This window comes from Arachis stenosperma, chromosome 3 (assembly GCF_014773155.1).
Source record: "Arachis stenosperma cultivar V10309 chromosome 3, arast.V10309.gnm1.PFL2, whole genome shotgun sequence".
Lineage (NCBI taxonomy): Eukaryota > Viridiplantae > Streptophyta > Magnoliopsida > Fabales > Fabaceae > Arachis > Arachis stenosperma.
This window is the reverse complement of record NC_080379.1, coordinates 58,630,314-58,654,429: the sequence shown is the minus strand read 5'-3', so window position 1 is coordinate 58,654,429 and position 24,116 is coordinate 58,630,314. Positions and strand designations below refer to the sequence as shown.

Sequence of the window (24,116 nt, the reverse complement as noted above, 5' to 3'; positions counted from 1 at the left end):
TGGAAAATGATATTGAACTTGTAGTATGGGCCCAAGAATAAGATGAGTCCCACGTAGAAGGTCTAATCTGCTAGTACCACCATGGTCGATGCCTCTACCTTACAATCTGACAATCTTTGAAACAAGATCGTAGACCTCAGGAACAAAATTGTTCTATTTTTTCATTGTAAAATAACTGACACAGGAAACACTTACCTCAAAAAAGCAACCTTGATTCTAAAGTTTAAATTTAAAGCATATTAAAGAAGCTAAGTTGTTTGGAGAAGCTTTCTCTCAACTGAAACATAGTACATTAATGAAGTTATTCTTGGTATAAAGGCATTGAAAAGTAGAGAGACAAAGACAAAAGAGGGGGTTTTCAACAGATCTTTAATGATCTCTACTTATATAACGAAGATCCAAACTCTTGAAAAAGAAAAATAACGATCATATTTAATAAAGTGCTGCTATTTTCATATTTCATTTTATCTGTGTTTTTTCTCTTCTTCATTTTTTTATCTTAGAAAAAATTACAATTCATCAAGTTGTAATATAGACAAATCATAATTTCATATCTTAAGCCATATTACATTCTTGTAATTCTTAAACATTTCTATGTTCATTTGTATCTAAAGATAGAAAAGATTTAGCATGAGAAGGAAGATTTAATTGTGCTAACCTAGTTTTCCTAAAACAAGGGAACAATGGATGCCTCTTAAGTCTTTGAACTTCTCAGAATTAAGTTATGGAGATCCTATATCGTCATATTATTTGAGAATAACATCTTAAATTTTGAGAAAACAATTATTTTTAAAATAAATATTTGAAATAGTTTGATGATGTATTTATATTGGAAGCACAATTTGAGATACTTCACATGGTGAGATTGTTCTATGGTCCATAGAGAACTTCATATCCAATATTAAAAGAATCTAAGGTATGAATAGTGTAACACCCTACCACAAAGAGCTTTACACCTAAGATGTAAAACAGAGGTGAAGAGGCGTTACGACCTCTAAAATAAAAATATAAATACATATGATAGTCGAAGGAATGAAGTATACTAGGAGTCTTGAAGAATAGGTAAGACAAAATTGCAACATTAAAAGCGGAACACTCAGGAAAGAGATTACTTGCGTGTGAAGAAACTAAGGTTCAAAGGCATAATTAAACAGAAAGTAGGAATAGAGGGTCAAGAATACAAATATCAAGCTTCGAACTCAGCCTGCGAAGCTAAGGTTGGCCAGAGAATAGTTACATACATATATATAAATAATCCATAACCCAAAATACATAAAAAATAGCCCTAGTTCTCCATAAACCTCTATGAGGAGCAAAAGTAAAACATATATACATAGAGAGAATCTATACACATATATATATAACAAACAAAATAGAAGTATAAATCCAAAAATCCCACTTCGTTGCAGAGAACTCTAGACGCCTACCGAGTTACCTCCTGACTTGCATCTGAAAGCAACAAGACAATATGGAATAAGAACCGGAGGTTCTCAGCATGGTAAAGGTACCATGCACATAAGATATAAGGTCTTGGAAATGCCAAAGGCAATCCTAGAATGCCGACACTCAGATTATAAAGCTTAAAGTACTTAACAGAAACCATAAAAAGGGTGGTCATCTAGAGAATCCTAAACCTAGCTTAAAATTAATCTCAACTCTAAACCTTTTCCCTCTTTCCTCCGTTCCTCCATCTCCGGTGAGTTTGCAAGGATAGACAAATAGACAATTGCAAACACAGATAGGAAACAAGTAGTGCAAGTGGCAAATATAACAGTTAACATAATATATTCAATTAGGCATTCCCAAATAACGCATAGTGATGAGCAGATAATTTATACGCTTTTTGACATTATTTTTAGGTAGTTTTTAGTATGATCTAGCTACTTTTAGGGATATTTTCATTAGTTTTTATGTAAAATTCACAATTCTGGACTTTACTATGAGTTTGTGTGTTTTTCTGTGATTTCAGGTATTTTCTGGCTGAAATTGAGGGACCTGAGCAAAACTCTGATAAAAGGCTGACAAAGGACTGCTGATGCTGTTGGATTCTGACCTCCCTGCACTCGAAATGGATTTTTTAGAGCTAAAAAACTTCAAATGGCGCGCTCTCAATGGCGTTGGAAATTAGACATCCAGAGCTTTCCAGAAATATATAATAGTCCATACTTTATTTGAGATTTGATGACGTAAACTGGCGCTCAACGCCAGCTCTATGCTGCATTCTAGAGTCAAACGCCAGAAACACGTCACGAACCAGAGTTGAATGCCAAAAATACGTTACAACTTGGCGTTCAACTCCAAGATAAGCCTCAGCTCGTGTAAAGATCAAGCTCAGCCCAAACATACACCAAGTGGGCCCCGGAAGTGGATTTATGCATTAATTACTTACTTCTATAAATCTTAGTAGCTAGTTTAGTATAAATAGAACTTTTTACTAGATTTTGGATTGGTCTTTGATTGTAAGGTCTTTTGACCACGTTACATCTTTGGTCTCAGTTTTATTTTATTATTCATCTTAGGAGACTATTGATCACGTTTTGGGGGCTGGCCATTCGGCCATGCCTGAACCTTCATCACTTATGTATTTTTAACGGTGGAGTTTCTACACACCATAGATTAAGGGTGTGGAGCTCTACTGTACCTCAAGTTTCAATGCAATTACTACTATTTTCTATTCAATTCCGCTTATTCTTATTCTAAGATATTCGTTGCACTTCAACATGATGAATGTGATGATCTGTGACACTCATCATCATTCTCACCTATGAACGCGTGACTGACAACCACTTCCGTTCTACCTTAGACCGGGCGCATATCTCTTGGATTCCTTAATCAGAATCTTCGTGGTATAAGCTAGAATTGATGGCGGCATTCATGGGAATCCGGAAAGTCTAACCTTGTCTGTGGTATTCCGAGTAGGATTCCGGGATTGAATGACTGTGACGAGCTTCAAACTCGCGATTGTTGGGCGTGATGACAAACACAAAAAATCAAGGGATTCTATTCCAACATGATCGAGAACCGACAGATGATTAGCCATGCTGTGACAGAGCATTTGGACCATTTTCACTGAGAGGATGGGATGTAGCCATTGACAACGGTGATGCCCTACATACAGCTTGCCATGGAAAGGAGTAAGAAGGATTGGATGAAAACAGTAGGAAAGCAGAGATTCAGAAGGAACACAGCACCTCCATGCACTTATCTAAAATTCCCACCATTGAATTACATGAGTAACTCTATCTTTATTTTCTGTTTTATTTATTTACTATTTGAAAACTCCATAACATTTATTATCCGCCTAACTGAGATTTACAAGATGACCATAGCTTGCTTCATACCAACAATCTCCGTGGGATCGACCCTTACTCACGTAAGGTATTACTTGGACGACCCAGTGCACTTGCTGGTTAGTAGTGCAGAGTTGTGACTAAGTGTAATTCACGTTTGAGAGCGTTACCAAGTCTTTGGAGCCATTGTTGATGATCACAATTTCGTGCACCAAGTTTTTGGCGTCGTTGCCGGGGATTATTCGAGTTTGGACAACTGACGGTTCGTCTTGTTGCTCAAATTAGGTAATTTTCCTTTTATTTTTCTTTTCAAAAAGTTTTCAAAAAAATATTTTTCAAAATTTTTCTTTGTTTTCGAAAAATTATTCAAAATTTTTAAGAATGAATTCTAGTGTTTCATAAAGTATGTTGAAGCTTGGCTGGCTGTAAAACCATGTCTAACTCAATTGGATTGAGGCTTCAAAACCATCAGCATAGAGGCAAATTAATTGGAATATCAGTTGTTACATGCCTGATTTATATCTTCTAAAGCTGGCTGGCTATTAAGCCATGCCCAACCCTTGGATTGGAGCTTTAGGCTAATATTGAAAGATTACTGGAATTCTTATTAAAAATTTTGGATTTCTTATTTTCTTTTTTTTCTATGTGTTTTTCGAAAAAAAATAAAAGAAAATACAAAAAAAATCATAAAATAAAAAAAACCAAAAATATTTTGTGATTCTTGTTTGAGTCTTGGGTCATGTTTTAAGTTTGGTGTCAATTGCATGCTTTAAAAATATTTCTTGCATTTTTCGAAAATTCATGCATTCATAGTGTTCTTCATGATCTTCAAGTTGTTCTTGGTAAGTCTTCTTGTTTGATCTTGATGTTTTCTTGTTTTGTATCTTTTATTATTTTTCATGTGCATTTTTGCATTCATATTGTCTAAGCATTAAAGATTTCTAAGTTTGGTGTCTTGCATGTTTTCTTTGCATAAAAAATTTTTCAAAAATATGTTCTTGATGTTCATCATGATCTTCAAAGTGTTCTTGGTGTTCATCTTGATATTCATAGTGTTCTTGCATGCATCTTGTGTTTTGATCCAAAATTTTTATGTTTTGGGTTATTTTTATATTTTTCTCTCTCATAATTAAAAATTCAAAAAATCAAAAAATATCTTTTCCTAATTTCTCTCAAAAATTTCAAAAATTTGGGTTGACTTAGTCAAAAAGTTTTAAAATTAGTTGTTTCTTGTAAGTCAAGTCAAATTTTCAAATTCTAAAAATCTTATCTTATTAAAACTTTTTCAAAAATCAAATTTTTTTCATTTTTTATTTAATTTTCGAAAATTTAATGTTTTAAAATATTTTTCAAAAATATTTTTCTTAGTTTTATCTTTATTTTCGAAAATTATGCTAACAATTAATATGATTGATTCAAAAATTTGAAGTTTGTTACTTTCTTGTTAAGAAAGGTTCAATCTTTAAATTCTAGAATCATATCTTTTAGTTTCTTGTTAGTTAAGTAATTAATTTTAATTTTAAAAATTAAATCTTTTCTAACCATATATTTTTAATCATATCTTTTTATTTTATCTTTTATATCATATCTTTTTTTAAAAATTTTATCTTTTTTTTTTTAAATTTTGATTTTAAAATATCTTTTCTAACTTCTTATCTTCTTATCTTCTTATCTTTTCAAATTTGATTTTCAAATCTTTTTCAACTAACTATTTGACTTTTTGTTTGTTTCTTATCTTTTTCAAAATCACCTAACAACTTTTCTCTCTCTAATTTTCGAAAATACCTCCCACTTTTTCAAAAATTCTTTTTTTAATTAATTAATTGTTTTAAATTTAAATTTAAATTTTATTTCTTATCTTTATTTTTCGAAAATCATTTAACTCTTTTTTAAAATCTATTTTCAAAAATTTCTCCCTCTCTCATATTATTCTATTTATTAATTCATTTACTAACACTTCTTTTCATCTCAAATCACTGCCCTTATTCTCACCCTTGTGTTTGGATTCTCCTTTCTTTATCCCCTTTCTTCTTCTACTAATAATAAGAAACCTCTTTACTGTGACATAGAGGATCCCTCTTCTTTTTCTATTCTCTTCTCTTTCATATGAGTAGGAACAAGGAAAAAGGCATTCTTGTTGAAGCTGATCCAGAACCTGAAAGGACTCTGAAGAGGAAACTAAGAGAAGCTAAATTACAACAATCCAGAGACAACCTTGCTGAAATTTTCGAACAAAAAAAGGAGATGACAGCCGAACCCAACAACAATAATGCAAGAAGGATGCTTGGTGACTATACTACACCTACATCCAAGTTTGATGGAAGAAACATCTCAATTCCTGCCATTGGAGCAAACAACTTTGAGCTGAAACCTCAATTAGTTGCTCTAATGCAACAAAACTGTAAGTTTCATGGACTTCCATCAGAAGATCCCTATCAGTTTTTAACTGAGTTCTTGCAGATCTGTGAGATTGTAAAGACGAATGGAGTAGATCCTGAAGTCTACAGGCTCATGCTTTTCCCTTTTGCTGTAAGAGACAGAGCTAGAACATGGTTGGATTCATAACCTAAGGATAGCCTGGACTCATGGGATAAGCTGGTCACGGCCTTCTTGGCTAAATTCTTTCCTCCTCAAAAGTTGAGCAAGCTTAGATTGGATGTTCAGACATTCAAACAAAAAGATGGTGAATCCCTCTATGAAGCTTGGGAAAGATACAAGCAGATGACCAAAAGGTGTCCTTCTGACATGCTTTCAGAATGGACCATTCTGGATATATTCTATTATAGTCTGTCTGAGTTCTCTAAGATTTCACTGGACCATTCTGCAGGTGGATCCATTCACCTAAAGAAAACGCCTGCAGAAGCTCAAGAACTTATTGACATGGTTGCAAATAACCAGTTCATGTACACTTCTGAGAGGAATTCCGTGAATAATGGGACGCCTCAGAGGAAGGGAATTCTTGAGATTGAAGCTCTGAATGCCATATTGGCTCAGAACAAAATATTGACTCAGCAAGTCAACATGATTTCCCAAAGTCTGAATGGATGGCAAAATGCATCCAACAGTACTAAAGAGGCATCTTCTGAAGAAGAAGCTTATGATCCTGATAACCCTGCAATAGTAGAGGTAAATTATTTAGGTGAACCTTATGGAAACACCTATAATTCATCATGGAGAAATCATCCAAATTTCTCATGGAAGGATCAACAAAAGCCTCAACAAGGCTTTAATAATGGTGGACGAACTAGGCTCAACAATAGCAAGCCTTTTCCATCATCTTCTCAGCAACAGACAGAGAATTCTGAGCAAAGCACTTCTAATTTAGCTAATCTAGTCTTTGATCTGTCTAAGGCCACTTTAAGTTTCATGAGTGAAACAAGATCCTCCATTAGAAATTTGGAGGCTGATGAGCGGATAATTTATACGCTTTTTGGCATTGTTTTTAGTATGTTTTTAGTATATTTTAGTTAGGTTTTATTATATTTTTATTAGTTTTTAGTTAAAATTCACTTTTCTGGACTTTACTATGAGTTTGTATGTTTTTCTGTGATTTCAGGTATTTTCTGGCTGAAATTGAGGGTCCTGAGCAAAAATCTAATTCAGAGGCTGAAAAGGACTGCAGATGCTGTTGGATTCTGACCTACCTGCACTCGAAGTGGATTTTCTGGAGATACAGAAGACCAATTGGCGCGTTCTCAACGGCGTTGAAAAGTAGACATCCTGGGCTTTTCAGCAATGTATAATAGTCCATACTTTGCCCGAGATTTGATGGCCCAAACCGGCGTTGCAAACCAGCTTCAGAATTCCCAGCGTTTAACGCCGGAACTGGCATAAAAATTGGAGTTGAACGCCCAAACTGGCATAAAAGCTGGCGTTTAACTCCAGAAAAAGTCTCTACACATGAAAGCTTCAATGCTCAGCCCAAGCACACACTAAGTGGACCCCGGAAGTGGATTTTTACGTCATTTACTCATTTATATATACCCTAGGTTACTAGTTCACTATTAATAGGATCTTTGGACATTGTATTTAGACCGCATGACACTTTACACGTTTCTCATTGTATCTTCTACGGCATGAGTCTCTAAACCCCATGGTTGGGGGTGAGGAGCTCTGCTGTGTCTTGATGGATTAATGCAATTACTACTGTTTTTCATTCAATCATGCTTGCTTCCATTCTAAGATATCACTTGTTCCTAAACCTGATGAATGTGATGATCCGTGACACTCATCATCATTCTCAACTATGAATGTGTGCCTGACAACCACCTCCGTTCTACCTTAGATTGAGTAGATATCTCTTGGATTCCTTAATCAGAATCTTCGTGGTATAAGCTAGAATTGATGGCGGCATTCAAGAGAATCCGGAAGGACTAAACCTTGTCTGTGGTATTCTGAGTAGGATTCAAGGATTGAATGACTGTGACGAGCTTCAAACTCCTGAGGGCTGGGCGTTAGTGACAGACGCAAAAGAATCACTGGATTCTATTCCAACCCGATTGAGAACCGACAGATGATTAGCCGTGCTGTGACAGAGCGCGTTGAACAATTTCACTGAGAGGATGGGAGGTAGCCATTGACAACGGTGAAACCCTACATACAGCTTGCCATGGAAGGAGCCTTGCGTGCTTGAAGAAGAAGACAGTAGGAAAGCAGAAGTTCAGAAGATAGAGCATCTCCAAAACCTCAACCTGTTCCCCATCATTGCAAAACAAGTACTAATTTCATGTTCTTTTGCTTTTTATAATCAACCCTGATAATTATTGATATCCTGACTAAGAGTTACAAGATAACCATAGCTTGCTTCAAGCCGACAATCTCCGTGGGATCGACCCTTACTCATGTAAGGTATTACTTGGACGACCCAGTGCACTTGCTGGTTAGTTGTGCGGGATTGCAAAAGTGTGATTGCAATTTCGTGCACCAAGTTTTTGGCGCCGTTGCCGGGGATTGTTTCGAGTTTGGACAACTGACGGTCTATCTTTTTGCTTAGATTAGGACTGTTCTATTTTTGTTGGTTTAGAGTCTTTTATTTGAGTTTAGTTTCATATTTTAAGTTTGGTGTCAATTGCATGCTTTTGTTTTTTTTTTTAATTTTTCGAATTTGCATGTTCTTAGTTCTTTCTTGTTCTTTAAAAAATTCTAAGTTTGGTGTCATCTTTGTGTTTGTCCTTTAAAATTTTCGAAAATTTGTGTTTGATTTTCTAAAAATTTTAAGTTTGGTGTCATTTTGTTGTTTTTCTCTTTCTTCATTTAAAAAAAATCAAATCTTTTTCAAAATAATTTTCAATCATATATTTTCAATTGCTAATTCCAAAATCTTTTTAATTAACTAATTGATTTAGTTTTCAATTTGCTTTGATCTTATTTTCTTTTAATTTTCGAAATTTGATTTTATTTTCCATTTGTTTTATTTTATTATTTTCTGTCACTTTTAATAAAAAATTAAAAAAATAAAAAAATACTTTACTTGTGAATCCATATCATATTCCCTTTCTCCATCATGGACCTAAGTGGAATTGAACAGTCCAGAAGGACTCTGGGGTCATATGCTAACCCCATTACAGCTGCATATGGGAGTAGCATCTGTATACCTCCCATTAAAGCAAGCATGTTTGAGCTAAATCCTCAACTCATTATCATGGTGCAGCAAAATTGCCAGTATTCCGGTCTTCCACAGGAAGAACCTACTGAGTTTCTGGCATAATTCTTACAAATTGCTGACACAGTACGTGATAAAGAGGTGGATCAGGATGTCTAAAGACTATTACTGTTTCCATTTGCTGTAAAAGATCTAGCTAAGAGGTGGTTGAATAACCAACCTACAGCAAGCATAAAGACATGGAAACAGTTATCAGACAAATTCCTGAATCAATTTTATCCTCCAAAAAGGATGACACAGCTAAGGCTGGACATCCAAGGCTTTAGACAAGAGGATAATGAATCCCTTTATAATGCCTGGGAGAGGTATAGAGGTATGCTAAGAAAATGCCCCTCTGAAATGTTTTCAGAGTGGGTACAGTTAGACATCTTCTACTATGGGCTTACAGAAAAAGCTCAGATGTCTCTAGACCACTCAGCTGGTGGATCTATACATATGAGGAAGACGATTGAAGAGGCTCAAGAGCTTATAGATACTGTTGCTAGAAATCAACATTTGTACTCTAGCAATGAGTTCTCCACAAAAGAAGAAGTTATGGCAGTAGCCACTGATCCTAATCCTCAAGAACAGATGATTGAGCTTAATCAGCAATTACACCTGATGACAAAACAGTTAGCAGAATTTAAAGAGATGCTCCAAGAAACTAAAATTGCTAACAAGAACATAGAATCACAGTTGAATCAGGCAAAACAGCAGCTATCTAAGCAGATAACAGAAGAATGCCAAGCAGTTCAACTGAGGAGTAGGAAGACATTGAATAACAATGCTCAAAGTAGCAAAAATCCAATAAAGGAACAATTGACAGAGGATAGCCAAACCACTATCCAAAATCCCTCTGAGGACAGTAAGAGCCCAGAGAGGAATACTCTTGGCGTTCAAACGCCAGAAAAGGGGGGAAAGCTGGCATTAAACGCCCATTCCCTGCCCAGTTCTGGCGTTCAAACGCCAGAAAAGGGGGAAAGTTGGCGTTAAACGCCCATTCTTCACCAAATCCTGGCGTTCAAACGCCAATGGGGAATCAGACACCTGAGAGTGCTGATAGTAACCCCTCTAAAAAGGCTTCTCCAACCACTTCTGTAAGGAATAAACCTGCAGCAACTAAGGTTGAAGAATATAAAGCCAAGATGCCTTATCCTCAGAAACTCCACCAAGCGGAGCAGGATAAGCAATTTGCCCGCTTTGCAGACTATCTAAGGACTCTTGAAATAAAGATTCTGTTTGCAGAGGCACTTGAGCAAATACCTTCTTATGCTAAGTTCATGAAAGAGATCTTAAGTCATAAGAAGGATTGGAGAGAAACTGAAAAAGTATTTCTCACTAAAGAATGCGGTGCAGTCATTCTGAAAAGCTTACCAGAAAAGCTTCAAGATCCAGGAAGCTTTATGATACCATGCACATTAGAAGGTGCTTGCACCAAGACAGCCCTGTGTGACCTTGGAGCAAGCATCAATCTAATACCTGCATCCACTATCAGAAAGCTTGGGTTGACTGAAGAAGTCAAACCAACCCGGATATGCCTCCAACTTGCTGATGGCTCCATTAAATATCCATCAGGCATAATTGAGGACATGATTGTCAAGGTTGGGCCATTCGCCTTTCCAACTGACTTTGTAGTGCTGGAAATGGAGGAGCACAAGAGTGCAACTCTCATTCTAGGAAGGCCTTTCCTAGCAACTGGACGAACTCTCATTGATGTACAAAAAGGGGAAGTAACCCTGAGAGTCAATGAGGATGAGTTCAAGTTGAGTGCTGTAAAAGCTATGCAGCACCCAGACACACCAAATGACTGCATGGGCGTTGACATTATTGACTCTTTGGTGGAAGAGATCAATATGACTGAAAGTCTAGAATCAGAGCTAGAGGACATCTTCAAGGATGTTCAGCCTGATCAGGAAGAACCAGAGGAAACAAAAGAATTTTTAAAAATTCCTCAGGAGGAGGATAAGCCTCCCAAACCTGAGCTCAAACCACTACCACCATCCTTGAAGTATGCATTTCTGGGAGAGGGTGACACTTTTCCAGTGATTATAAGCTCTGCCTTAAATCCACAGGAAGAGGAAGCACTGATTCAAGTGCTAAGGACACACAAGACAGCTCTTGGGTGGTCCATAAGTGATCTTAAGGGCATTAGCCCAGCAAGATGCATGCACAAGATCCTATTGGAGGATAATGCCAAACCAGTGGTTCAACCACAAAGGCGGCTAAATCCAGCCATGAAGGAGGTGGTGCAGAAAGAGGTCACTAAATTACTAGAGGCTGGGATTATTTATCCTATTTCTGATAGCCCCTGGGTGAGCCCTGTCCAAGTTGTCCCCAAGAAGGGAGGCATGACAGTAGTTCATAATGAAAAAAATGAACTGGTTCCTACAAGAACAGTCACAGGGTGGCGTATTTGTATTGACTACAGAAGGCTCAATACAGCCACCAGAAAGGATTATTTTCCTTTACCATTCATAGACCAAATGCTAGAAAGGCTAACTGGTCATGATTATTACTGCTTTTTGGATGGCTATTCAGGTTACAACCAAATTGCAGTAGATCCTCAAGACCAAGAGAAAATAGCATTTACTTGCCCTTCTGGCGTGTTTGCCTACAGGAGGATGCCTTTTGGTCTGTGTAATGCTCCTGCAACCTTTCAGAGATGCATGCTATCCATCTTCTCTGATATGGTGGAGAAATTCCTGGAAGTCTTCATGGATGACTTCTCAGTATATGGAGACTCATTCAGCTCCTGTCTTGACCACCTAGCACTTGTCCTAAAAAGGTGCCAAGAGACTAACCTGGTTTTAAACTGGGAGAAATGTCACTTTATGGTGACTGAAGGAATTGTCCTTGGGCACAAAATTTCAAGCAAAGGAATAGAGGTAGATAAGGCAAAGGTAGAGGTAATTGAAAAATTACCACCACCTGCCAATGTTAAGGCAATCAGAAGCTTTCTGGGGCATGCAGGATTCTACAGAAGGTTTATAAAGGATTTTTCGAAAATTGCTAAACCTCTGAGCAACCTGCTAGCTGCCGACACACTATTTGTGTTTGACACACAGTGTCTGCAGGCATTTGAGACCCTGAAAGCCAAGCTAGTCACAGCACCAGTCATCTCTGCACCAGACTGGACATTGCCATTCGAACTAATGTGTGATGCCAGTGACCATGCCATTGGTGCAGTGTTGGGACAGAGGCATAACAAGCTTCTGCACGTCATTTATTATGCCAGCCCTATTCTAAATGATGCACAGAAGAATTACACAACCACAGAAAAAGAGTTACTCGCAGTGGTATATGCCATTGACAAGTTTAGATCCTACCTAGTGGGATCAAAGGTGATTGTGTACACTGACCATGCTGCTCTTAAGTACTTACTCACAAAGCAGGATTCAAAACCCAGGCTCATAAGATGGGTGTTGCTTCTGTAAGAGTTTGATATAGAAATAAGAGACAGAAAAGGGATAGAGAACCAGGTAGCTGATCATCTGTCCCGAATAGAACCAGTAGTTGGGGCGTCCCTCCCTTCTACTGAGATCTCTGAGACTTTCCCAGATGAGCAACTCTTTGCCATTCAGGAAGCTCCATGGTTTGCAGATATTGCAAATTACAAAGCTGTGAGGTTCATACCCCAGGAGTACAGCAGGGTGCAAAAAAGAAATTAATTTCAGATGCCAAGTACTACCTATGGGATGAGCCATATCTCTTTAAGAGATGTGCAGATGGAATGATCCGCAGATGTGTACCCAGAGAGGAAGCACAAAGGATCCTATGGCACTGCCATGGATCACAGTATGAGGGACATTTTGGAAGTGAGCGAATAGCCACTAAGGTCCTCCAATGTGGCTTCTACTGGCCTACCCTCTATAGAGATGCCCGAGAGTTTGTGTGTAACTGTGACAGCTGCCAAAGTGCTGGTAACTTGCCTCACGGATACGCCATGCCTCAACAAAGGATCTTAGAGATTGAATTGTTTGATGTATGGGGGATTGACTTCATGGGTCCGTTCCCACCATCATACTCAAACACTTACATTCTGGTGGCAGTGGACTATGTATCTAAGTGGGTAGATGCAATTGCTACACCCACTAATGATACTAAGACCGTGCTAAAATTCCTCCAGAAACACATCTTCAGCAGATTTGGTGTTCCCAGAGTCCTAATCAGTGATGGGGGTACTCATTTCTGCAATAAACAACTCTACTCTGCTATGGTCCGATATGGAATTAGCCACAAAGTGGCAACCCCATATCATCCACAGACAAATGGACAAGCTGAAGTCTCTAATAGAGAGCTAAAAAGAATCCTAGAATGGACTGTAATTGCCCGTAGAAAGGATTGGGCAAAGAGCTTGGATGATGCTCTGTGGGCATACAGAACAGCATTCAAGACTCCAATAGGAACCTCCCCATACCAACTTGTGTATGGCAAGGCTTGTCATCTGCCCGTGGAACTGGAACATAAAGCCTACTGGGCAACCAGATTCCTAAACCTGGATGCTAAGTTAGCTGGTGAAAAAAGATTGCTCCAGCTAAATGAGCTAGATGAATTTAGACTCAATGCCTTTGAAAATGCAAAAATCTATAAGGAAAAGGCAAAGAAGTGGCATGACAAGAAGTTGTCATCCAGAGTCTTTGAGCCAGGACAAAAAGTTCTGCTCTTCAACTCTAGGCTCAGATTGTTCCCAGGAAAACTTAAATCCCGCTGGAGGGGTCCGTATGTGATTACAGAAGTATCACCATATGGATATGTTGAGCTTCAGGATACTGATTCTGACAAAAAGTTCATTGTTAATGGACAGAGGATCAAGCATTATCTTGAAAGTAATTTTGAGGAAGAATGCTCAAAACTGAGGCTTGAATGATTCTCAGTGAAGGTCCAGCTAAAGACAATAAAGAAGCGCTTGCTGGGAGGAAACCCAGTCATTAGCAGGTTATCTGTTTTGTTTAATCAAGGTTTGATACATATTCTCAAAGGGCAAATATCAAAATTGAAGGAATTCACAGAGTTACAGAAGGATTCAGTGCAAAAAGCAGAGAAAAAGAGCTTGCTGGCAAAAAAATGCCAGTAAAGGGTACTTTGGGCGTTTAACGCCAGTAAAGGTGCCATTTTGGGCGTTAAACGCCAGAATGGGCACCATTCTGGGCGTTTAACGCCAGGTGTGCAGCATCCTGGGCGTTTAGCAAAACGCCCAGTGATGAAGGGAATTCTGGCGTTTAACGCCAGCCAGGTACCTGGCTGGGCGTTAAACGCCCACAATGGCCAGCATTTGGGCGTTAAACGCCAGAATGGATACCATTCTGGGCGTTTAACGCCAGAAAGGTGGGGACAGAGATTTTGCTTTCTAATCAAAATTTTTTTCAAACTTTCCTGTTTTGATCCATAATTTTCTACATAAACACATTTCAAACTTTCATCATTCACCTTCAAATTTTCAAAAATTAAAATCATTCTTCAAATCTCTCTCAAATCCTTCCCAAATCTTCTTCAAAAACTCAAATATTGCTCAAATTCTTTCCATATCTTCTCAAATCTCCTTTAAAATTTTCAAAATCTCTCCCCCTCCCTTATAAATACACGTTCGGCCACCTCTTTCTCCCCACCATTTGAATTTGCTCTCCTCCTCTCTCCCCTCTTTCCTTCCTTTTGCTTGAGGGCAAGCAAACCTCTAAGTTTAGTGTGCTTTTCCGTGATCACTAAGCTAAGATTCATCAAGATCATGGCTCCTAAGGGAAAACAAACCAATTTAAGAGGCAAGAAAGAGAATAATCCAAAGAGTCTTTGGAATCAAGAGAAGTTCTTAACCAAAGAACATGAAGACCATTATCACAAAATAATGGGTCTGAGGTCAGTGATCCCGGAAGTCAAATTCGATCTAAAAGAAGATGAATATCCGGGGATCCAAGAGCAAATTCGAAACAGAGGATGGGAAGTTCTAACCAATCCTGAGATAAAGGTTGGAAGAAATATGGTTCAGGAATTCTACTCAAATCTGTGGCTGACAGATAAGTAGAGAATGACTGGAACTGCTTTCCATACTTACAGAACCATGGTCAGAGGGAAAGTTATCTACTTCCATCTGGACAAAATAAGAGAGGTCTTCAAATTGCCTCAACTGCAAGATGATCCTGAATCCTTTAATAGGAGAATGGTGAGAGCAGATAAGGGGTTGGATCAAGTTCTAGAGGACATTTGCCTCCCTGGAACTAAGTGGATAACCAATTCAAAAGGTGTCCCAAACCAACTCAAGAGGGAGACCTCAAACCAATTGCAAGAGGCTGGCTAGACTTTATTGGGCGTTCCATATTGTCCACTAGCAACCGTTCTGAGGTCACTATCAAGAGAGCAGTGATGATTCATTGCATTATGCTTGGAAGAGAAGTGGAGGTTCATCATCTGATTGCTTGTAAGATCTACACAATTGCAAACAAGAATTCCACTGAAGCCAAACTGGCTTACCCAAGCTTGATCTCCTTGCTCTGTAAAGAGGCTGGGGTGAAGATGGGAGTAGATGAATTCATACCAATTGAACATCCAATCACCAAGAAGTCAATGGAAGGACAAATGCAAGACAACTCTATCAAAAAGAGGGCGCAGGAGTTCTTCCCTGAATTTCCTGAAATTGACTACTGGGCCAGCCTAGAAGCATCTATCACCAAGTTGCAAGAAACTATGGAACAACTTAAGGAAGAACAGCAGAATCAGAACTGCATGCTCTGCAAATTGCTGAAGGAACAAGAGAAGCATGGGCGTGAACTTCAAGAGTTGAAACGCCAAAAGCTCTCCCCTCAAGTTGAGGGAGCATCCACTTCTCAAAATCAAGGTTGTTGAGTCCTAACTCTGTGATAACCTCTATCATTAGGAGCCTATTTAAATTTTTGTTCTCTATTACTATTAGTCTTATCTTATATCTATTTTTGAGTCTTGTTCTTAATTCATGATTAATAAAATTTAAAGTTCATGTCTTAAAGCTATGAATGTCCTATGAATCCATCACCTCTCTTAAATGAAAAATGCTTTAATCACAAAAGAACAAGAAGTACAGGATTTCGAATTCATCTTTGAAACTAGTTGGAATTAGTTTGATGTGTGACAATACTTTTTGTTTCCTGAATGAATGCTTGAACAGTGCATATGTCTTTTGAATTTGTTGTTTTAAGAATGTTAAAATTGTTGGCTCTTGAAAGAATGATGGAAAAGGAGAGCTGTTATTGAGGATCTGAAAAATCATCAAATTGATTCTTGAAGCAAGAAAAAGCAGTGAATACAAAATTCAAAAAAAAATTATATTAATAAAGTTGTGATCCAAGGCAAAAAGAGTGTGCTTAAGAACCCTGGACACCTCTAATTGGGGACTCTAGCAAAGCTGAGTCACAATCTGAAAAGGTTCACCCAAGTATGTGTTTGTGGCATGTATGTATCCGGTGGTAATACTAGAAGACAGAGTGCTTTGGGCCACAGCCAAGACTCATAAAGTAGCTATGTTCAAGAATCATCATACTTAACTAGGAGAATCAATAACACTATCTGAGTTTTGAGTTCCTATGAATGCCAATCATTCTAGTGAGATGCCAAAACTGTTCAGAAGCAAAAAGCTACTAGTCCCGCTCATCTAATTGGAGCTAAGTTTCTTTGATATTAGGGAGTCTATAGTATATTCTCTTCTTTTTACTCTATTTTGATTTTCAGTTGCTTGGGGACAAGCAACAATTTAAGTTTGGTGTTGTGATGAGCGGATAATTTATACACTTTTTGGCATTATTTTTAGTATGTTTTTAGTATATTTTAGTTAGTTTTTATTATATTTTTATTAGTTTTTAGTTAAAATTCACTTTTCTGGACTTTACTATGAGTTTGTGTGTTTTTCTGTGATTTCAGGTATTTTCTGGCTGAAATTGAGGGTCCTGAGCAAAAATCTGATTCAGAGGCTGAAAAGGACTGCAGATGCTGTTGGATTCTGACCTCCCTGCACTCGAAGTGGATTTTCTGGAGCTACAGAAGACCAATTGGCGCGTTCTCAATGGCGTTGCAACGTATACATCCTGGGCTTTCCAGCAATGTATAATAGTCCATATTTTGCCTGAGATTTGATGGCCCAAACCGGCGTTGCAAATCAGCTTCAGAATTCCCAGCGTTTAACGCCGGAACTGGCATAAAAATTGGAGTTATACGCCCAAACTGGCATAAAAGCTGGCGTTTAACTCCAGAAAAAGTCTCTACACATGAAAGCTTCAATGCTCAGCCCAAGCACACACTAAGTGGACCCCGGAAGTGGATTTTTACGTCATTTACTCATTTATATATACCCTAGGTTACTAGTTCACTATTAATAGGATCTTTGGACATTGTATTTAGACCGCATGACACTTTACACGTTTCTCATTGTATCTTCTACAGCATGAGTCTCTAAACCCCATGGTTGGGGGTGCGGAGCTCTGCTGTGTCTTGATGGATTAATGCAATTACTACTGTTTTTCATTCAATCATGCTTGCTTCCATTCTAAGATATCACTTGTTCCTAAACCTGATGAATGTGATGATCCGTGACACTCATCATCATTCTCAACTATGAACGTGTGCCTGACAACCACCTCCGTTCTACCTTAGATTGAGTAGATATCTCTTGGATTTCTTAATCAGAATCTTCGTGGTATAAGCTAGAATTGATGGCGGCATTCAAGAGAATCCGGAAGGACTAAACCTTGTCTGTGGTATTCTGAGTAGGATTCAAGGATTGAATGACTGTGATGAGCTTCAAACTCCTGAGGGCTGGGCGTTAGTGACAGACGCAAAAGAATCACTGGATTCTATTCCAACCCGATTGAGAACCGACAGATGATTAGCCGTGCTGTGACAGAGCGCGTTGAACATTTTCACTGAGAGGATGGGAGGTAGCCATTGACAACGGTGAAACCCTACATACAGCTTGCCATGGAAGGAGCCTTGCGTGCTTGAAGAAGAAGACAGTAGGAAAGCAGAAGTTCAGAAGATAGAGCATCTCCAAAACCTCCACCTGTTCCCCATCACTGCAAAACAAGTACTTATTTCATGTTCTTTTGCTTTTTACAATCAACCCTGATAATTATTGATATCCTGACTAAGAGTTACAAGATAACCATAGCTTGCTTCAAGCCGACAATCTCCGTGGGATCGACCCTTACTCATGTAAGGTATTACTTGGACGACCCAGTGCACTTGCTGGTTAGTTGTGCGGGATTGCAAAAGTGTGATTGCAATTTCGTGCACCAAGTTTTTGGCGCCGTTGCCGGGGATTGTTTCGAGTTTGGACAACTGACGGTCTATCTTTTTGCTTAGATTAGGACTGTTCTATTTTTGTTGGTTTAGAGTCTTTTATTTGAGTTTAGTTTCATATTTTAAGTTTGGTGTCAATTGCATGCTTTTGTTTTTTTTTTAATTTTTCAAATTTGCATGTTCTTAGTTCTTTCTTGTTCTTTAAAAAATTCTAAGTTTGGTGTCATCTTTGTGTTTGTCCTTTAAAATTTTCGAAAATTTGTGTTTGATTTTCTAAAAATTTTAAGTTTGGTGTCATTTTGTTGTTTTTCTCTTTCTTCATTTAAAAAAAATTAAATCTTTTTCAAAATAATTTTCAATCATATATTTTCAATTGCTAATTCCAAAATCTTTTTAATTAACTAATTGATTTAGTTTTCAATTTGCTTTGATCTTATTTTCTTTTAATTTTCGAAATTTGATTTTATTTTCCATTTGTTTTATTTTATTATTTTCGGTCACTTTTAATAAAAAATTAAAAAAATAAAAAAATACTTTACTTGTGAATCCATATCATATTCCCTTTCTCCATCATGGACCTAAGTGGAATTGAACATTCCAGAAGGACTCTGGGGTCATATGCTAACCCCATTACAGCTGCATATGGGAGTAGCATCTGTATACCTCCCATTAAAGCAAGCATCTTTGAGCTAAATCCTCAACTCATTATCATGGTGCAGCAAAATTGCCAGTATTCCGGTCTTCCACAGGAAGAACCTACTGAGTTTCTGGCACAATTCTTACAAATTGCTGACACAGTACGTGATAAAGAGGTGGATCAGGATGTCTAAAGACTATTACTGTTTCCATTTGCTGTAAAAGATCAAGCTAAGAGGTGGTTGAATAACCAATCTACAGCAAGCATAAAGACATGGAAACAGTTATCAGACAAATTTCTGAATCAATTTTACCCTCCAAAAAGGATGACACAGCTAAGGCTGGACATCCAAGGCTTTAAACAAGAGGATAATGAATCCCTTTATAATGCCTGGGAGAGGTATAGAGGTATGCTAAGAAAATGCCCCTCTGAAATATTTTCAGAGTGGGTACAGTTAGACATCTTCTACTATGGGCTTACAGAAAAAGCTCAGATGTCTCTAGACCACTCAGCTGGTGGATCTATACATATGAGGAAGACGATTGAAGAGGCTCAAGAGCTTATAGATACTGTTGCTAGAAATCAACATTTGTACTCTAGCAATGAGTTCTCCACAAAAGAAGAAGTTATGGCAGTAGCCACTGATCCTAATCCTCAAGAACAGATGATTGAGCTTAATCAGCAATTACACCTGATGACAAAACAGTTAGCAGAATTTAAAGAGATGCTCCAAGAAACTAAAATTGCTAACAAGAACATAGAATCACAGTTGAATCAGGCAAAACAGCAGCTATCTAAACAGATAACAGAAGAATGCCAAGCAGTTCAACTGAGGAGTAGGAAGACATTGAATAACAATGCTCAAAGTAGCAAAAATCCAATAAAGGAACAATTGACAGAGGATAGCCAAACCACTATCCAAAATCCCTCTGAGGACAGTAAGAGCCCAGAGAGGAATACTCTTGGTGTTCAAACGCCAGAAAAGGGGGGAAAGCTGGCATTAAACGCCCATTCCCTGCCCAGTTCTGGCGTTCAAACGCCAGAAAAGGGGGAAAGTTGGCGTTAAACGCCCATTCTTCACCAAATCCTGGCGTTCAAACGCCAATGGGGAATCAGACACCTGAGAGTGCTGATAGTAACCCCTCTAAAAAGGCTTCTCCAACCACTTCTGTAAGGAATAAACCTGCAGCAACTAAGGTTGAAGAATATAAAGCCAAGATGCCTTATCCTCAGAAACTCCGCCAAGCAGAGCAGGATAAGCAATTTGCCCGCTTTGCAGACTATCTAAGGACTCTTGAAATAAAGATTCTGTTTGCAGAGGCACTTGAGCAAATACCTTCTTATGCTAAGTTCATGAAAGAGATCTTAAGTCATAAGAAGGATTGGAGAGAAACTGAAAAAGTATTTCTCACTAAAGAATGCGGTGCATTCATTCTGAAAAGCTTACCAGAAAAGCTTTAAGATCCAGGAAGCTTTATGATACCATGCACATTAGAAGGTGCTTGCACCAAGACAGCCCTGTGTGACCTTGGAGCAAGCATCAATCTAATACCTGCATCCACTATCAGAAAGCTTGGGTTGACTGAAGAAGTCAAACCAACCCGAATATGCCTCCAACTTGCTGATGGCTCCATTAATATCCATCAGGCATAATTGAGGACATGATTGTCAAGGTTGGGCCATTCGCCTTTCCAACTGACTTTGTAGTGCTGGAAATGGAGGAGCACAAGAGTGCAACTCTCATTCTAGGAAGGCCTTTCCTAGCAACTGGACGAACTCTCATTGATGTACAAAAAGGGGAAGTAACCCTGAGAGTCAATGAGGATGAGTTCAAGTTGAGTGCTGTAAAAGCTATGCAGCACCCAGACACACCAAATGACTGCATGGGCGTTGACATTATTGACTCTTTGGTGGAAGAGATCAATATGACTGAAAGTCTAGAATCAGAGCTAGAGGACATCTTCAAGGATGTTCAGCCTGATCAGGAAGAACCAGAGGAAACAAAAGAATTTTTGAAAATTCCTCAGGAGGAGGATAAGCCTCCCAAACCTGAGCTCAAACCACTACCACCATCCCTGAAGTATGCATTTCTGGGAGAGGGTGACACTTTTCCAGTGATTATAAGCTCTGCCTTAAATCCACAGGAAGAGGAAGCACTGATTCAAGTGCTAAGGACACACAAGACAGCTCTTGGGTGGTCCATAAGTGATCTTAAGGGTATTAGCCCAGCAAGATGCATGCACAAGATCCTATTGGAGGATAATGCCAAACCAGTGGTTCAACCACAAAGGCGGCTAAATCCAGCCATGAAGGAGGTGGTGCAGAAAGAGGTCACTAAATTACTAGAGGCTGGGATTATTTATCTTATTTCTGATAGCCCCTGGGTGAGCCCTGTCCAAGTTGTCCCCAAGAAGGGAGGCATGACAGTAGTTCATAATAAAAAAAATGAACTGGTTCCTACAAGAACAGTCACAGGGTGGCGTATGTGTATTGACTACAGAAGGCTCAATACAGCCACCAGAAAGGATTATTTTCCTTTACCATTCATAGACCAAATGCTAGAAAGGCTAACTGGTCATGATTATTACTGCTTTTTGGATGGCTATTCAGGTTACAACCAAATTGCAGTAGATCCTCAAGACCAAGAGAAAACAGCATTTACTTGCCCTTCTGGCGTGTTTGCCTACAGGAGGATGCCTTTTGGTCTGTGTAATGCTCCTGCAACCTTTCAGAGATGCATGCTATCCATCTTCTCTGATATGGTGGAGAAATTCTTGGAAGTCTTCATGGATGACTTCTCAGTATATGGAGACTCATTCAGCTCCTGTCTTGACCACCTAGCACTTGTCCTGAAAAGGTGCCAAGAGACTAACCTAGTTTTAAACTGGGAGAAATGTCACTTTATGGTGACTGAAGGAATTGTCCTTGGGCACAAAATTTCAAGCAAAGGAATAGAGGTAGATAAGGCAAAGGTAGAGGTAATTGAAAAATTACCACCACCTGCCAATGTTAAGGCAATCAGAAGCTTTCTAGGGCATGCAGGATTCTACAGAAGGTTTATAAAGGATTTTTCGAAAATTGCTAAACCTCTGAGCAACCTGCTAGCTGCCGACACACCATTTGTGTTTGACACACAGTGTTTGCAGGCATTTGAGACCCTGAAAGCCAAGCTAGTCACAGCACCAGTCATCTCTGCACCAGACTGGACATTGCCATTCGAACTAATGTGTGATGCCAGTGACCATGCCATTGGTGCAGTGTTGGGACAGAGGCATAACAAGCTTCTGCACGTCATTTATTATGCCAGCCCTGTTCTAAATGATGCACAGAAGAATTACACAACCACAGAAAAAGAGTTACTTGCAGTGGTATATGCCATTGACAAGTTTAGATCCTACCTAGTGGGATCAAAGGTGATTGTGTACACTGACCATGCTGCTCTTAAGTACTTACTCACAAAGCAGGATTCAAAACCCAGGCTCATAAGATGGGTGTTGCTTCTGCAAGAGTTTGATATAGAAATAAGAGATAGAAAAGGGACAGAGAACTAGGTAGCTGATCATCTGTCCCGAATAGAACCAGTAGTTGGGGCGTCCCTCCCTTCTACTGAGATCTCTGAGACTTTCCCAGATGAGCAACTCTTTACCATTCAGGAAGCTCCATGGTTTGCAGATATTGCAAATTACAAAGCTGTGAGGTTCATACCCCAGGAGTACAGCAGGGTGCAAAAAAAGAAATTAATTTCAGATGCCAAGTACTACCTATGGGATGAGCCATATCTCTTTAAGAGATGTGCAGACGGAATGATCCGCAGATGTGTACCCAGAGAGGAAGCACAAAGGATCCTATGGCACTGCCATGGATCACAGTATGGGGGACATTTTGGAAGTGAGCGAATAGCCACTAAGGTCCTCCAATGTGGCTTCTACTGGCCTACTCTCTATAGAGATGCCCGAGAGTTTGTGTGTAACTGTGACAGCTGCCAAAGTGCTGGTAACTTGCCTCACGGATACGCCATGCCTCAACAAGGGATCTTAGAGATTGAATTCTTTGATGTATGGGGGATTGACTTCATGGGTCCGTTCCCACCATCATACTCAAACACTTACATTCTGGTGGCAGTGGACTATGTATCTAAGTGGGTAGAAGCAATTGCTACACCCACTAATGATACTAAGACCGTGCTAAAATTCCTCCAGAAACACATCTTCAGCAGATTTGGTGTTCCCAGAGTCCTAATCAGTGATGGGGTACTCATTTCTCCAATAAACAGCTCTACTCTGCTATGGTCCGATATGGAATTAGCCACAAAGTGGCAACCCCATATCATCCACAGACAAATGGGCAAGCTGAAGTCTCTAACAGAGAGCTAAAAAGAATCCTAGAATGGACTGTAATTGCCCGTAGAAAGGATTGGGCAAAGAGCTTGGATGATGCTCTGTGGGCATACAGAACAGCATTCAAGACTCCAATAGGAACCTCCCCATACCAACTTGTGTATGGCAAGGCTTGTCATCTGCCCGTGGAACTGGAACATAAAGCCTACTGGGCAACCAGATTCCTAAACCTGGATGCTAAGTTAGCTGGTGAAAAAAGATTGCTCCAGCTAAATGAGCTAGATGAATTTAGACTCAATGCCTTTGAAAATGCAAAAATCTATAAGGAAAAGGCAAAGAAGTGGCATGACAAGAAGTTGTCATCCAAAGTCTTTGAGCCAGGACAAAAAGTTCTGCTCTTCAACTCTAGGCTCAGACTGTTCCCAGGAAAACTTAAATCCCGCTGGAGGGGTCCGTATGTGATTACAGAAGTATCACCATATGGATATGTTGAGCTTCAGGATACTGATTCTGACAAAAAGTTCATTGTTAATGGACAGAGGATCAAGCATTATCTTGAAAGTAATTTTGAGGAAGAATGCTCAAAACTGAGGCTTGAATGATTCTCAGTGAAGGTCCAGCTAAAGACAATAAAGAAGCGCTTGCTGGGAGGCAACCCAGTCATTAGCAGGTTATCTGTTTTGTTTAATCAAGGTTTGATACATATTCTCAAAGGGCAAATATCAAAATTGAAGGAATTCACAGAGTTACAGAAGGATTCAGTGCAAAAGCAGAGAAAAGAGCTTGCTGGTAAAAAAATGCCAGTAAAGGGTACTTTGGGCGTTTAACGCCAGTAAAGGTGCCATTTTGGGCGTTAAACGCCAGAATGGGCACCATTCTGGGCGTTTAACGCCAGGTGTGCAGCATCCTGGGCGTTTAGCAAAACGCCCAGTGATGAAGGGAATTCTGGCGTTTAA

General features: G+C 38.9%; 1 non-coding gene across 1 annotated transcript; it reads right to left on the bottom strand.

Moving 5' to 3' along the window:
- Window positions 1-5,933: 5,933 nt before the first annotated feature.
- LOC130971464 (small nucleolar RNA R71) lies at window positions 5,934-6,041 on the bottom strand. The gene has a single exon (XR_009082682.1). It is a non-coding gene; the product is annotated as a small nucleolar RNA R71 (small nucleolar RNA).
- Between the last annotated feature and the right edge of the window lie 18,075 nt (window positions 6,042-24,116).